The sequence below is a fragment of the Mytilus californianus genome, unplaced genomic scaffold (assembly GCF_021869535.1).
Source record: "Mytilus californianus isolate M0D057914Y unplaced genomic scaffold, xbMytCali1.0.p SCAF_8, whole genome shotgun sequence".
NCBI classification, from domain to species: Eukaryota; Metazoa; Mollusca; class Bivalvia; order Mytilida; family Mytilidae; genus Mytilus; species Mytilus californianus.
In genome coordinates, this window is record NW_026262734.1 from 59,663,302 (window position 1) to 59,676,938 (window position 13,637).

The following is a 13,637-nucleotide window of genomic DNA, read 5'->3' on the forward strand; positions in this document are numbered from 1 at the left end:
CCAGTACTGACTGGTACTTAATCGATCGCGATAGTTAGTTTATTGAACTTATCCTCGTGCGTATTGAACATGTACTGAACAACTGAAAAAGATCTTGACATTTTTCCTTGCGGTAAATTCAGGCATTTAAGAGTTGTTCAGTTTAAAATGACCGTTTCAGTAGTAAAACCCGTTACTAGTGCTACTTATACAGTTTTAGTCAAATCTTAATTTTACCTATAAATCAAAAGGAATTCGGTATAAACGTCAATGGAAGGGCAACACAAAGATACAGATAACAAAAAACCTTTTTGCGGGTAAAATACAGTCTTCAGCAATAGACAGGTGTACACACAATTTATAAGCTATAAATCGTCCTTTGTTTAACATTGTTTAATGCAATTGTAAATAATTTAAATCTACAATCAGCACAAACTAACCATATTAGACAACACTTTGAATATTTATTACATAAGTATCGTTGTCATAGAGTGCTAAATGTCTGTTAGTAAAATAAAGTCTATAGTTTTGGGCACTCATACCATTACTTTTAAAATACACCGGATGGTTAAAATTAACAGAACATGAAATAACCAAACAGTAAAATTAAGTGAAACACCTTTAAAAATAGACACTTTTCAGTGATTTATAATAATTCTAAAAGTATGTGTTCATTTGTTGTTCCTGCTTTTGACTTTGAACTATAAAAATATTTTAAAAAGAAACAGGACAAGTTTTTATTGTTTATGAAATATGTGCTTTATGTGCCTGTCCTAAGTCAGGATCCTGCAGTTCAGTGGTTGTCGTTGGTTCAAGTCTGTCATATTTGTTTTTCGTAAATTGTTTTGTTATAAATTAGGCCGTTAGTTTTCACAATTGCTTTGTTTCATATTTTGAATGTCGGGGGCCTTTTATAGCCGACTTTACGGTATGGTTTTTTTTTTTCATTGTTGAAGGCCGTACGGTTGCCTATAATTGCTTATATCCACTTTATTTGAACTTTGGTGGATAGTTGTCTCATTGGCAATCATGCCACATCTCTTTATTTTTATGTTTATTCGTTATAATCAGCACTGTAATGTATAACAATATCTTAATATCTTACCAATTTATTTGATGATTGCATGTTTTATCTACAAGTTCGAATTCCTTTTTTGCACTCTTTACCACAACCAATAGAACAGCAGAGATATCCGTAACCACAGCTACCAGGTTGGCATAAAATACCACAATGACTTGCTCCATACGGCACAGGTGGACATTTCAGTCCACATGCTATTTAATACAAAACTAATGTACATAATAGCAAAATCATTGATTTATAAATAAAACATATATAACACAAAAATAGTCGTTCGTAACTGACAATGTTTTCAATTCGTGCACTTTTGAAATGAAAAGAAATTTAATTACTGTCGTTTACCTATTTTGATAATTGAAAGTAACAATAAGAATTTTTCGATCACGACGCGTTTTTTTTTTTTTTTTGTGTGTTTATTTCCATCAGTAACACTTAAACCGAATTAGTTGAAAGCCAGGAATTTATAAATAAATTGGGAGCTTTATGATCAAAAGTAACATAATCATAGTGCGCATAAATCTAAATATATATAAAAAGCTAAATTTTCTTTAAGTTAATTGTCTGTATTAAGAAAAGTTTGGAACAGAAAATATATACTTACCAATTCGTAAGCCAGATACTTCAGTATTGACGAGAAATATCAGAAAAATACTGAATAAAATCTTACAAATAAACATTCTGTTGTTGTGATGGTACAAAAAATTAACAAATATAACAAGTTTCTTATACGATCGCTTTTATATAACATACACAACTAAATCGTGTTTAACAGAGGGAAAAACATAGAAAATATGTTTACGAAAAATCCGGATTTAGTTAACCTGCTTGTATGACATTCATGTATCTTATTTTTTTTAATGTACATATAGATTAATCGGCTACTGTAACCACTAGGGAAAAAACAATAAAGCATTTTCTTGTATTTCCCCGAAGTCAAAATTGACTTCACATTTAACACGTATCGCTAAGAGCTCTCCCTTTTATTCATACAGTTCAATAGAATTTCCATTTGTTTAATTTTGTATAAATTTTTAAAACGTCTGAAAAGGTCAAAGGTCAAGGTCATAACTGACCATCGACCCTTTGTCTCCAGTATGTTCCCATGGTTATTACCGAAGACCCCCATGTGTCTATCATTTACTGTTTTCGAGTTATATTCATTTGAAAATTTAAAAAAATTATCAGCAATTCAAGCTAAATATTCGTAAAATTTGCCATGATTGGTATTTTTAAATGATGTATGCTCCAAAGGGTTGCAAGTATAACGTTATATTTCCACCATGTACGCTTGTTAAAAGCATTAAATATCTTGAAGGGCAACAATAAAAGAAACCAGTACAGACTATTGTAATCAGTATTTTTTTAAATAGTTTCTCATAATCAATATTATTATTAAAAACAGTACTGTTATAACAACATCTTACCTCATACAAAGGTAGTTCTAGGTTAATTATTAATCCGAATATTTTTTTTTGACATTGTTGTTTGTGTTTATAGCGATTAAGATTATAACACTAATTTTGACTGCTGTACCCAATTTTTCGACATTTTTTACCTACTATGCCTGTTTGTTTTGTTCACACTTTGTTGTCAATATAATGGAATTTTATGCGACTCTCATACAGGTGAGAGGTTAAGCTAGCTATAAAACCAGGTTTAAATCCATAAAATTTAGAATGGAAATGAGGAATGTGTCAAAGAGACAACAACCCGACCATAGAGCAGACAACAGCTAAGGAAATGCCTGTGCCAAGTCAGGAATGTGACAGTTGTTCTCCATTCGTTTAGTGTGTTTGAGCTTTTGATTTTGCCGATTTCCTTGGCGTTTGGTATTTTTTTCATTTAACGTTTTTGTACAATGTTTACCACAACCAAAATAACGGCACAGATATCCTTTAGCACGTCATCTAGGGTTGCATAACATACAGCAATGGCTGAAAACATCTGGAGGTTTTGGTGGATATTGCAGACTATACTAGTAACCTGTGAAATATAATGCATTTCAATTTTCTATTATGAAAATTTAGAAACAAAACTGATTATGACATATATAAAAGAAACCATGTAAGAATCACTTATGACCAAAAACATTCGTTCAAACCCAGCAATGTTGTTACAAATGTCTCAGTAAATGTGCTGTTGAAAAACAATGTGCACATATGAACTATGCATAATTCCAGAATAGTAGCTAGTTACTTGACAACATTCTAACTAAATAACCAGAGAACATGATTATTTATTACAACTTGTCTATAATCAATCGGATAAATACATTCTATGAAATAAAAAAAAATCTAATAAATTAATTGTTATCTGCTGAAAATCGGTCACAAAGCAGTGTTCTTTCGTAAAACTATTTTAGATTTATGCTTAATGAAACAGATCGTACACATTTTTGTCAAGCTTTTTACTATGTAACAAAATGAAATTATTCCATGGGGGGACACTATTCGAGCCCTTTCTTGTCATCGGAGATCATCGATAATCTTGTGTAGTGTTGCTGTACCGACAGTGTACGATGTAACGTTTTGTGGACCTCTCTTGTGTTTTCGTAAAGCCTCTTCCCGTCATGGTTTATCCTATTTAAATGATTATTTTAATAACCCGTATTCCAATGTACCTGGTATTTTGAGAGATATCTTTTCGTTTTATTGTCTGATATTCAAACCGAACAAATGAAACAATGACAAAACACAGAGCTTAGTATATGTTTACATTTTTAAAATTCAGCACTTTTGGTTTTCATTTAGCATGGAACGCAGATTTTTTTTTTCATGGGAAAACTTAAGGTTTTGTTTCATTTCCATTAGGAAGTAGCAGGTTTGAGCAATTGGCTTATTCTTACTTATCTGAACATATACTATCTCGAACTTTACACATACGAATCCTTTTGTGTGCATTGTTTGCCTAGGCGCTGTCATTTTGTTTTCGACTTATGAGTTTGGATATACCTTTAGTATCTTTTGCCTCTTTTTCAAAACATTGTTAGCCTATTATGAAAAGATATTGCTACAAAATGAACGACTTCGTAAGGATAAAGATCCCGATTTAAGATCTAGATATACCGAAGTGGCATACTCTGAAACTATAAGTCGTAGGCACCTAAACACTCATAAGACATTTGGCTTATAATCAGTTATGTTAGATAAACTCATCATAGATACGTTCTTTATGCCTACATACAACTCATCAGTAGAGTTCAAATCATATCAGTTGACAGGCCAAACCAAGTAATGGATTATAGAGCATTAAATACCAAAAATTCCGAAAAGTTGTGCCAAATCGGGCTTAAACATCTATTGTTTTGTGTTTCGAATAATGTGTTCTATGTTAAATCTTCAAATCCTTACACATAACACCTTTTTCTTAAAAATATTTCGGAAATTGTAAGATATACACAGAGCGTAACTATTTTAAAATGTTGGGGACTCAGCATGTCAAATCGCCGCAATAGTATCATACTTTGGCTGCAGAAACCTCCATCGAAGGTTTCAGGAATGTCACAGCTCGGAAACTGTTGGTCGCAATGACCAAGTATTTTCGCAATTGAACTCATTGAAAATGAACTTATTTAAGGTTGAACAAGCAAAGGGGTTATGGTCACATTTGTCTAAATGGAGGTGTTTTATGCATTAATGTACATAATATACAATATACTTGGTATTTAGAACATGCGCACTCAACGGGAACAATTTTAATTGAGTCATAACTCTAGTAACATTCGAAAAGTCAGTGTTTGAAAAAAAAATATTTTCAGAAATATTTGATATTTGAATATTTTCCTTTTTGAAGTTAGGATCTTAAAGTTGAAAGGTTACAATGAAAGTAAGCAATATTGTTCTTGTTTTACTCATTTTTTAGTTGAAATGGTTAACTTATTTTGTTAAATTAGTTTGTTATTAAATCTGCTGGTTATAATGGTTATATAGAGAGGAACCATAGTGTAACGGTTGCATCGCTGGGGAAAACTTTTAACATCTATTTGAAATGAAATAACATATTTAGAGTATCAAACAGCTATCAAATGGGTCAAGATGCGCATTTCATTTTAAGAATGGTAGCCTTTTCCTCAATTCTTATGCTCATATCAGGCTCGTAATGTAGCATCCACAAAAAGCCCTTTGTGATGCGGTTTCGCAAGGTATAGAATTGCCTTTATAACAAAATAAGTTCTTTGAAAATTAAGTTCTTTGCATCCATCATTTATCAACTGCATAATTTTATATCCTTTATTCTTTGTGCCTCTGCTCTTTGAATCAGCACAACTAGTTCAGTTCATTCATTTGTTAACATAAAAAGTCCAGTATAACTGCACAGAGATATGTTGTTTTGAGGTCCTCAATTTGAGGCGCATTAGGGATCTTGGTCCAAATGGAACAATTATTACCCATAAAATATAATTTCAACTTCCTGTTTTTGAAGGACCTCCTGACCAAATATATTTGAGATCATTATTACATTTGATATAATAAAATGCCACAATAAATATGACCAGTAAAAAACTTTTGCTTGATTGCTGAACTTTTACCTTTTGATTGTATATTACATTTGGTTGAACTACCATGTGTGCATTCCTAAATGATTTGAAGGTTAAACGCAAATATATAAATAAATGGTCTTTCAAAATAACCTTTTCTAGGGAAGCGTATTAGGGCCATCCTTTTGTATTTTTTTTTTTCAAATTGTCGACTTTAATCTTGGAATTTCCAACATTAATCTTAGAATTATCAATATTAATCTTGGAATTACCAACATTAAACTTGGAAATTCCAACTTTAATCTTCCGATCATCATTACTCCGACACTGATTTTTCCGACTTTTATTAGTGGAGTGAATCTCTGAATTGAGAGCATCGGGACTGTTGTATCACTGGACTCACGCCTCGGCCAAACAGTGCACTTTAGTTTGATGTTTCTTTTATTACATTACTTTTTGTTGGTGATTGCTACTCTAAACATCGATGCACATCCGCCTTAAACGAGTGACATTAACCATAAAATCATATTTTTAATGCACCCACCTAACATACGGCTAAATGATATACCATTCGAAAGCATATCATCTGCCCTATCTTTTTTGCCCGGTCGTCAAATATTCGTGCGGTGCATTTTCCGTGAAATCACGATGAATGGTCAAGGTCGCATACTTTCTTATTTTACAAGATGTCAGCATTTTTGCATACTCTGTCTTCTGAACAATAATATTTTGTATGGAAATATGAAAATCTGTTAGAACAGATGTTAACAGTTACTTACCAAACGCACTTTGAAATAGAAGTGACGGATTTTAAATAAATAGCGCCGTTTTCCAGAAATTCCAGTAAAAATGATAAAATTGCGTTGAAACCAATATTTTTGTCTGTTATTCATTTGTAATTCACCATAGAACCAAATAACATATTCTAGTTAGTGCTTAGGAAGTTTTTGACATCATCAAATTACTACAATTACCTTTCATGATAATTAAACAGCCAATTATAACAACTCGTGCAGTTGCCCAAAATACCATCATCTGCAAAAAGATAGCTTTTTTGCTGTTCTATGTTAACAAAATTTGTATGTACCAATCTTTTAAAACAATTTTGAAATACATGTAAATTGACACATACTGCAAATCTATTTTTTAATTTGAAAATTCTAACAGTTCACTATAAGTACACTTTCACTTCCTGAGTACTAGTAGTTAAAATATTACACTGTAGTGTAAAGATGAATGATTGATCGTTTAACTCCACTTTTGGCACTACTGGCTATCAAATTGAGAATGGAAACTGGGAATGTGTTACCGAGACAACAACCCGACAAAAAAGCAGAAAACAGACCAAGGCCACCAATGGGTCTCCAACACAGCGAAAAAATCATGTACCCGGAATCAGGCTTCAGCTGGCCCCTGAAAAAAATGTGTACTAGTTTAGTGAAAACGGACGCCACACTAATCTCCGAAACGTATAAATGAACTAAAATTAAATATTAAGATTAACAAAGGCCAGAGGCTCCTGACTTAGGACAGGCGCAAAAATGTAGAGGGGTTAAACATGTTTTGTGAGATCTCAACCATCCTCTTTACCTCTAGAAAATGAAGACTAAACAAACACACATCAATACGCACAGTAAAACTCAGTTAAAAAGAAGTCCGAGTCCGATGTCAGAATATGTAACTGATGAAATTAGCAAAATGACGGTGATACATAAATTAACAAAGGACTACAGCAGTATTACTGACATGCCAGCTCCACCCCTCATATATCTTCATCATTATTACACAGTATTTTGTGGCGATCAGTTTTTATTGGAGGCGGAAGCCGGAGTGCTCTGAGAGATCAACCGACCTTCAGCAGAAAGTTGACAATCCCCGTCAATTATACTTTAATTATATTTATTAGTATGAATGACGAAATTACTGTGTAGGTGTCACACAAAAATTCAACCAATCATCATTAATGGCCTTTTGTTAAAGTAGGCAATCTCTAATCAAACAAAGCAGTTTTGATGGAGATGTTGTAAATTACTACAACTACGTGTTGCAAGTAAAATTTCTTAATAAAAACTGATATATGAATATGCATTTAAACCAATTTTATTCTAAATTCAATTGCCTATGGTTTTGCATTTAAATCTAATTGTAACTGTACCACAGAATATTCTCATTTAAGACATCAGAAAACAAGAGCGCCGTTTCATACAAGTGATAGGTTTTGCTTGTTATAAAGCCAGGTTTAATGCGCCATTTTATACTCAAGAAAATGTAGGATCATCAACAAGTCAGGAATATGGCAGTTGCTTTCCATTTCTGTTATATGTGTTTGAGCTTTTAATTTTGCCATTTTATAAAGGACTTTCAGTTCTGCATTTCCATTGAAGTACGGTATTTTTGTCATTTTACATTTTAGTAGATCATCTGTCATGCATTGCTTATACATTGGCATACATAAGAATGAGGCAGTCTAAAACTATAGTCAAAACTTGTCGTGCATATGTTTCATATCAATAATAAGTGATATTATTTTGCGTGAAACAAAGCACACCAAGTGGTATGCATAAGTGTAAATAACATGGGTTAAAACAATCTGTTTAAAATTCAGATCTGTTGCAACTCGCATGTTCTCAAATGAGGATAACGAAATCAGAGATCCATATAGTAATTAGATTGTGTTAAGGTAAGATTATGAGATGTAATCTGGTAACGGTACATTTGATTTGATTACTATTTAACTATTTTTTTATCATAAAAAAATCCCTTCATGTACAATCACCATACGTGCACTATAAAGACAAACCGACGTAGGGACGCAAGGTTTATATCTTGCATCGATATCTGACCAATTTCAAAAAACAGATAACACATGAACAAAGCAAAAAAGTCGGAAAAACAAACTACACTCTTTAAAACATTACACCGAAATGTGCGAACACTACCTAACACCTGTGGTAAATGCATTTGCTCATAAAGAATATAATCAATCTTCCACAACATTAATTTTCTGTCATATTTAGTAAAACAAATAATAACATATGTAATATTGAGCTAACATTTAAAATAATCAGCCGGATTTGTGATTGAAAAGGCGCATTGTGCGAACAGTATTCGTTTGAATATTGATTGAGAATAAACTTCGTCTTTCGACGTCGGAAACACATTTTTACTATATATATACCTTGTTTATTCATTAAAGCACTTTCATTACCTCTATTCAAATATGGTTAATCATTTTCTTCCGATATTTACTATATTATCTAGCCAAAGAAAAGCCAAATGATCCATATTTGAAGATGGTGTTTTTATAGGGCAACTGCAAAAGTTTCATTAGAAGGCTGCATCTAGACCTATATCATATTAGTTAAGTTTACAATGATGCAAAAATGATCTCGGCCTATAAACGATAAATTAGTTATATTTTTGACATATAGATCTTGATACCTGAAGAATTATTTAGCTTTTAGTGCAATTTTATCATTTTTGGAAGTTTTTTTAAAAAATGCAATTTTATGTTGATATTGCGCAATTAACATTTTAGTTTGCATTTGATTTGGAATTATGGTATTTTGTTTTATAAGATTCAGACAATGTTTAGATGAAAAATATCATACAGGTACCAGAAAAGGGCGTTTTGTTTAATTCTAGCAACATTTTGGAATATTCATATTTGACCTTGAAATAACTAAAATTGCACCGTACGAATTATTGACGACCGGGCAAAGTAGAAAGTACAGGTAATAAGCTTTCGAATGATATACAATATAGCCGTATGTTAGGTGGGTGCATTAAAGTCTTTTTGAAAAATGTCACTCGCCTACCTATTCAGCAAAACAATATAATATTATAAATGCATGTACTGTATACATAATTACAAATGGATATTTAAATTTTGACATAAGCACCGGGGGTAAAAAAAGGGGGGGGGGGGGGGGTAACTTCGAAATATTTTGGTAGGGTGTGCCATTTTTGCCTAGAAAATTAGCTCATTTTTATATAACATTCACTTATATTTGGTATCTATATTTATATATAAATATATACAAAGAATGATCTTTACTTAAATACAATACTTTAAGTTTAAAATACATAGATTCAGCGACTTTATATTTATGTAAATATAAAGTCCCTGATTGATTCAAATACCACAATTGGCCATTAATATAAGATTTCCAATAACATATTTATATAAGATATGTATAATATACCCCAAATCAATATAAAGTTATGAAAGAACAATGCATATCATTATAGAATGTCATTAAAAAGTAGTGTCATATATATAAATTCTCGCAAAATTATGACCCATATTTTTGGAATATCCACGTATACCCATTAAAAGAAAGTTGCACCCCCTTTCATGGATATTATGCTACGTGAAGCTATACAAGACTTTAGATACACGTCTATTTTTCTTTAACATTTTACAAAAAATTCAGCCGCGAAAATAAGTATAAGTACTAGTAGTTGTCTCATTGGCACTCATACCATATCTTCTTATATCTAAGTATACGGAGAAACACAATAAACTATGGGCTAGAAGTAAACTAACAGCCAATTCCAAAATTTAAGCTGATAAATCCAAGATTAAAGTTGATAATTCCAAGAATAATGTTGATAATTCCAAGATTAAAGTTGATGATTCCAAGATTTATGTTGATAATTCCAAGATTAAAGTTGGAAATTCCAAGATTAAAGTTGATAATTCCAAGATTAATGTTGATAATTCCAAGATTAAAGTTGATAATTTCAAGATTAAAGTCGACAATTTGAAAAAAAATAAATAAAAAAGATGGCCCTAATACGCTTCCGTACTTTTCAATGAACTTAATTGATATATTTTTTTTAAAGACGAACACATAGTCTTGATGACTAATCGTGTAATTGGTTACTTTGATTGATTTTTTACTTTTATTATCGGGATAATCACAATGTAACAGGTTCGATAAAAATGTATAACTCTTGTGGTATCAACTATAACCTTTATTCAAATGTACTACATTATGTGTATAAACAAACAAAATCCTATAATATGTACAATTCAAGGTCAAATTGACATAGTTTGAAGACTATATCAATACAGAAGTAAAAGAGCACTAACAATTTTAAAATATCATATGGCTCAAAAACAATCGGTATACAAGATATACAAATGACCGTTTTATTCTATTGTATTATTCGAAACATGTCTTTGTCATGTTTGTCTTACACCAATTTACTAGTGTCATTTTTTCAGTCTTAGTTCTCATTACACAAATTCCCGAATTAATTGTAATATAATTGCTTATGTCAATGGAGAGTAAAACATGATTTTCAAAATAACTGTCAATATTACCAATAAAATACCGTTAATTTCATTTTGTACATTTATAGGAAAGAAGAAATACATTGAAATATAACATCTTAATTTTAGAAGTAGTTCCTTCATCATCTTAATAAACTTTTATTACAAAAGAACGTTGCAATTCTTAATCTTAAAAGCACAGTGAGACCATCAATTGTTAACAAAAGCTTACATATATAAAATTGAGAATGAAACGGGGAATGTGTCAAGGAGACAACAACCCGACCAGAGAGCAGAAAACAGCTCAAGGCCACCAATGAGTATTCAACACAGGAAATATCCCGCACCCGGAGGCCGGCCTCAGCTGGACCTACAAAGAGTACTTATTTATAATTCCCCGTTCATGAATTAACAAGTTGGTTGACTGTTATGGAATATCCGATTTACAGATGATAGCGGATATGTTCCAAATGTTGTAACTACAGTCCAGTCCACTTTTCCCTGAATGTGACCTGCCGATTTAGACTTATAACCGGGATTGTACTAACGTGAGTAAGACTACGGGTGCCACATGTGAAGCAGGATCTGCTTACCCTTTCGGAGCACCTGAGATCACCCCCAGTGTTGCTCATGTTTTAGTTTTCTATGTTGTTTTTTGTGTACTTATTGTTTGTCTGATGGTTTTTTTCTTTTTCAGCCATGGCGTTGTCAGCAGTTTATTTTTCGACTTATTACTTTGAAGGTCCCTTTGGTATCTTTCACCTCTCTTTTAAGAAATTATTAAGAAAAAAAGGTTCCAACCAAGGCAAAGTTGATCTAACGTGAATTTGGCTATTCTGTTTTGGTTCTTTTTTTGACCATTTGCATGTCACTCTGAACTTTTCAGAGTATTCACGCTTCCCACGCTTTCACATGTTTAGGTTTGAGGGTTCCTGCTGAAGGTTTATTCAGAACAGCGCTTCGGACGTTCTAAATTTATAATGTGTTTATTTCATTAATTGCAAGATAGCCAAATGATTTATTTGGACGAAATATATGACAGAATCCTATAACGCTTTATCTGGTCCTTAAAAAACACAAAGATATGAGGCGTTTTATCATTTTTTTACCAACAATTGTTCATCCGTAATTAGACAAATGTCAATACACTTAGTATTCCTTCAGTTATAAAGTCTGATCGAACTGCAAAATGTCTTCTCACCACTCTGTATACAGTGATAATAGAAACAGATGAGACTCATGACTGGGATAAGCATAACGAATATGGCGTGGATAAACATGTTGTCAGTGCTTTACCATCCCCTTACATTGGAAAAAAGTGTAAAATTGCAACATTAAAAAAACATAATAATCTGTTTTAAAAGGGTAACTATGTTGTATTGGTTTTTCTCATTGTTGAAGGTCCCGCGATGTATAGTAGTAAACATCTACATCGTATTGTCTCTTATTGAAAGTTTTTCGTTGTCAATCACATCACATCATCTTATCTTTATATTTACTCAGCACTTAGGACACTATTAACATAACAATGAGATAAAAAAAAAACGCAACTGGTCTGCGAGTACAGACAGCTACTGAAAGTAAGTTTAAAGTCAATTTCAGCTAACAATAGCAGAATAGTTTAGTATGTGAAATCACGTTTGGCGTTAAAGAAAGAAGTAGAATCACAAAAGGAAATTATTGGCCCTAAATGTCCATGAAAGTTCAGTTGGTTTTATTTTGTATTTTAATATATATGTATATGAGAAATACAACATCAAATAGCTCAGAAACATGAAATCAGTAATTATGCCATAATGTCATAATGATTAAAATTGAGAATGGAAATGGGGAATGTGTCAAAGAGACAACAACCCGACCATAGAGCAGACAACAGCCGAAGGCCACCAATGGGTCTTCAATGCAGCGAGAAACTCCCGCACCCGGAGGCGTCCTTCAGCTGGCCTTTAAACAAATATGTATACTAGTTCAGTGATAATGGACGTCATACTAAACTCCAAATTATACACAAGAAACTAAAATAAAAATTGATACAAGACTAACAAAGGCCAGAGGTTCCTGACTTGGGACAGGCGCAAAAATGCGGCGGGGTTTAACATGTTTTTTGAGATCTCAACCCCCCCCCCCCCCTATACCTCTAGCCAATGTAGAAAAAACAAACGCACAACAGTACGCACAGTAAAACTCAGTTTAAGAGAAGTCCGAGTCCGATATCAAAATAGGAAACAAAAGAAAATAAACAAAATGACAATAATACATAATTTACAACAGACTACTAGCAGTTTCTGACATGCCAGTTCCAGACCTCAATTAAACTGATTGAAAGATTATGTCTTCATCATATGAATATCAGGCACAATCCCTCCTATTAGGGGTTTAGTATTATACCATTATAAAATATATGAGAAGAACATAACCCGTGTCATGCCAACTACTGGTTTTAGAATAAATATGTTTAATTCCGATGCAAAGACCCTATAAGTGAATCAATATTAAAGCCAAAATATGCAATCTTTAATGACCTGACAACAGTATCGTAACTATATCCCTTCTAAATAAGTCTGTTTAAAGGTTTTGTTAGCTTTTGAGGTGAATACTGACATTTTTGTGCTTTGTAAAGAATATTACCATAAAAGATTGGATGTGAAATACCCGAACGTATAAGATGTCTGCATGTTCACTCTTATTATAATGTTTGCAGTTTGGTTAATTTTTGGCAAACTTCGGATAGGTTTTGCTTCAATTGGTTTAAGCCACATGCGTAGACGAACATATTCTTTGTTAGGATGTGCATTTTAACCATATACAGCTTTTGATAA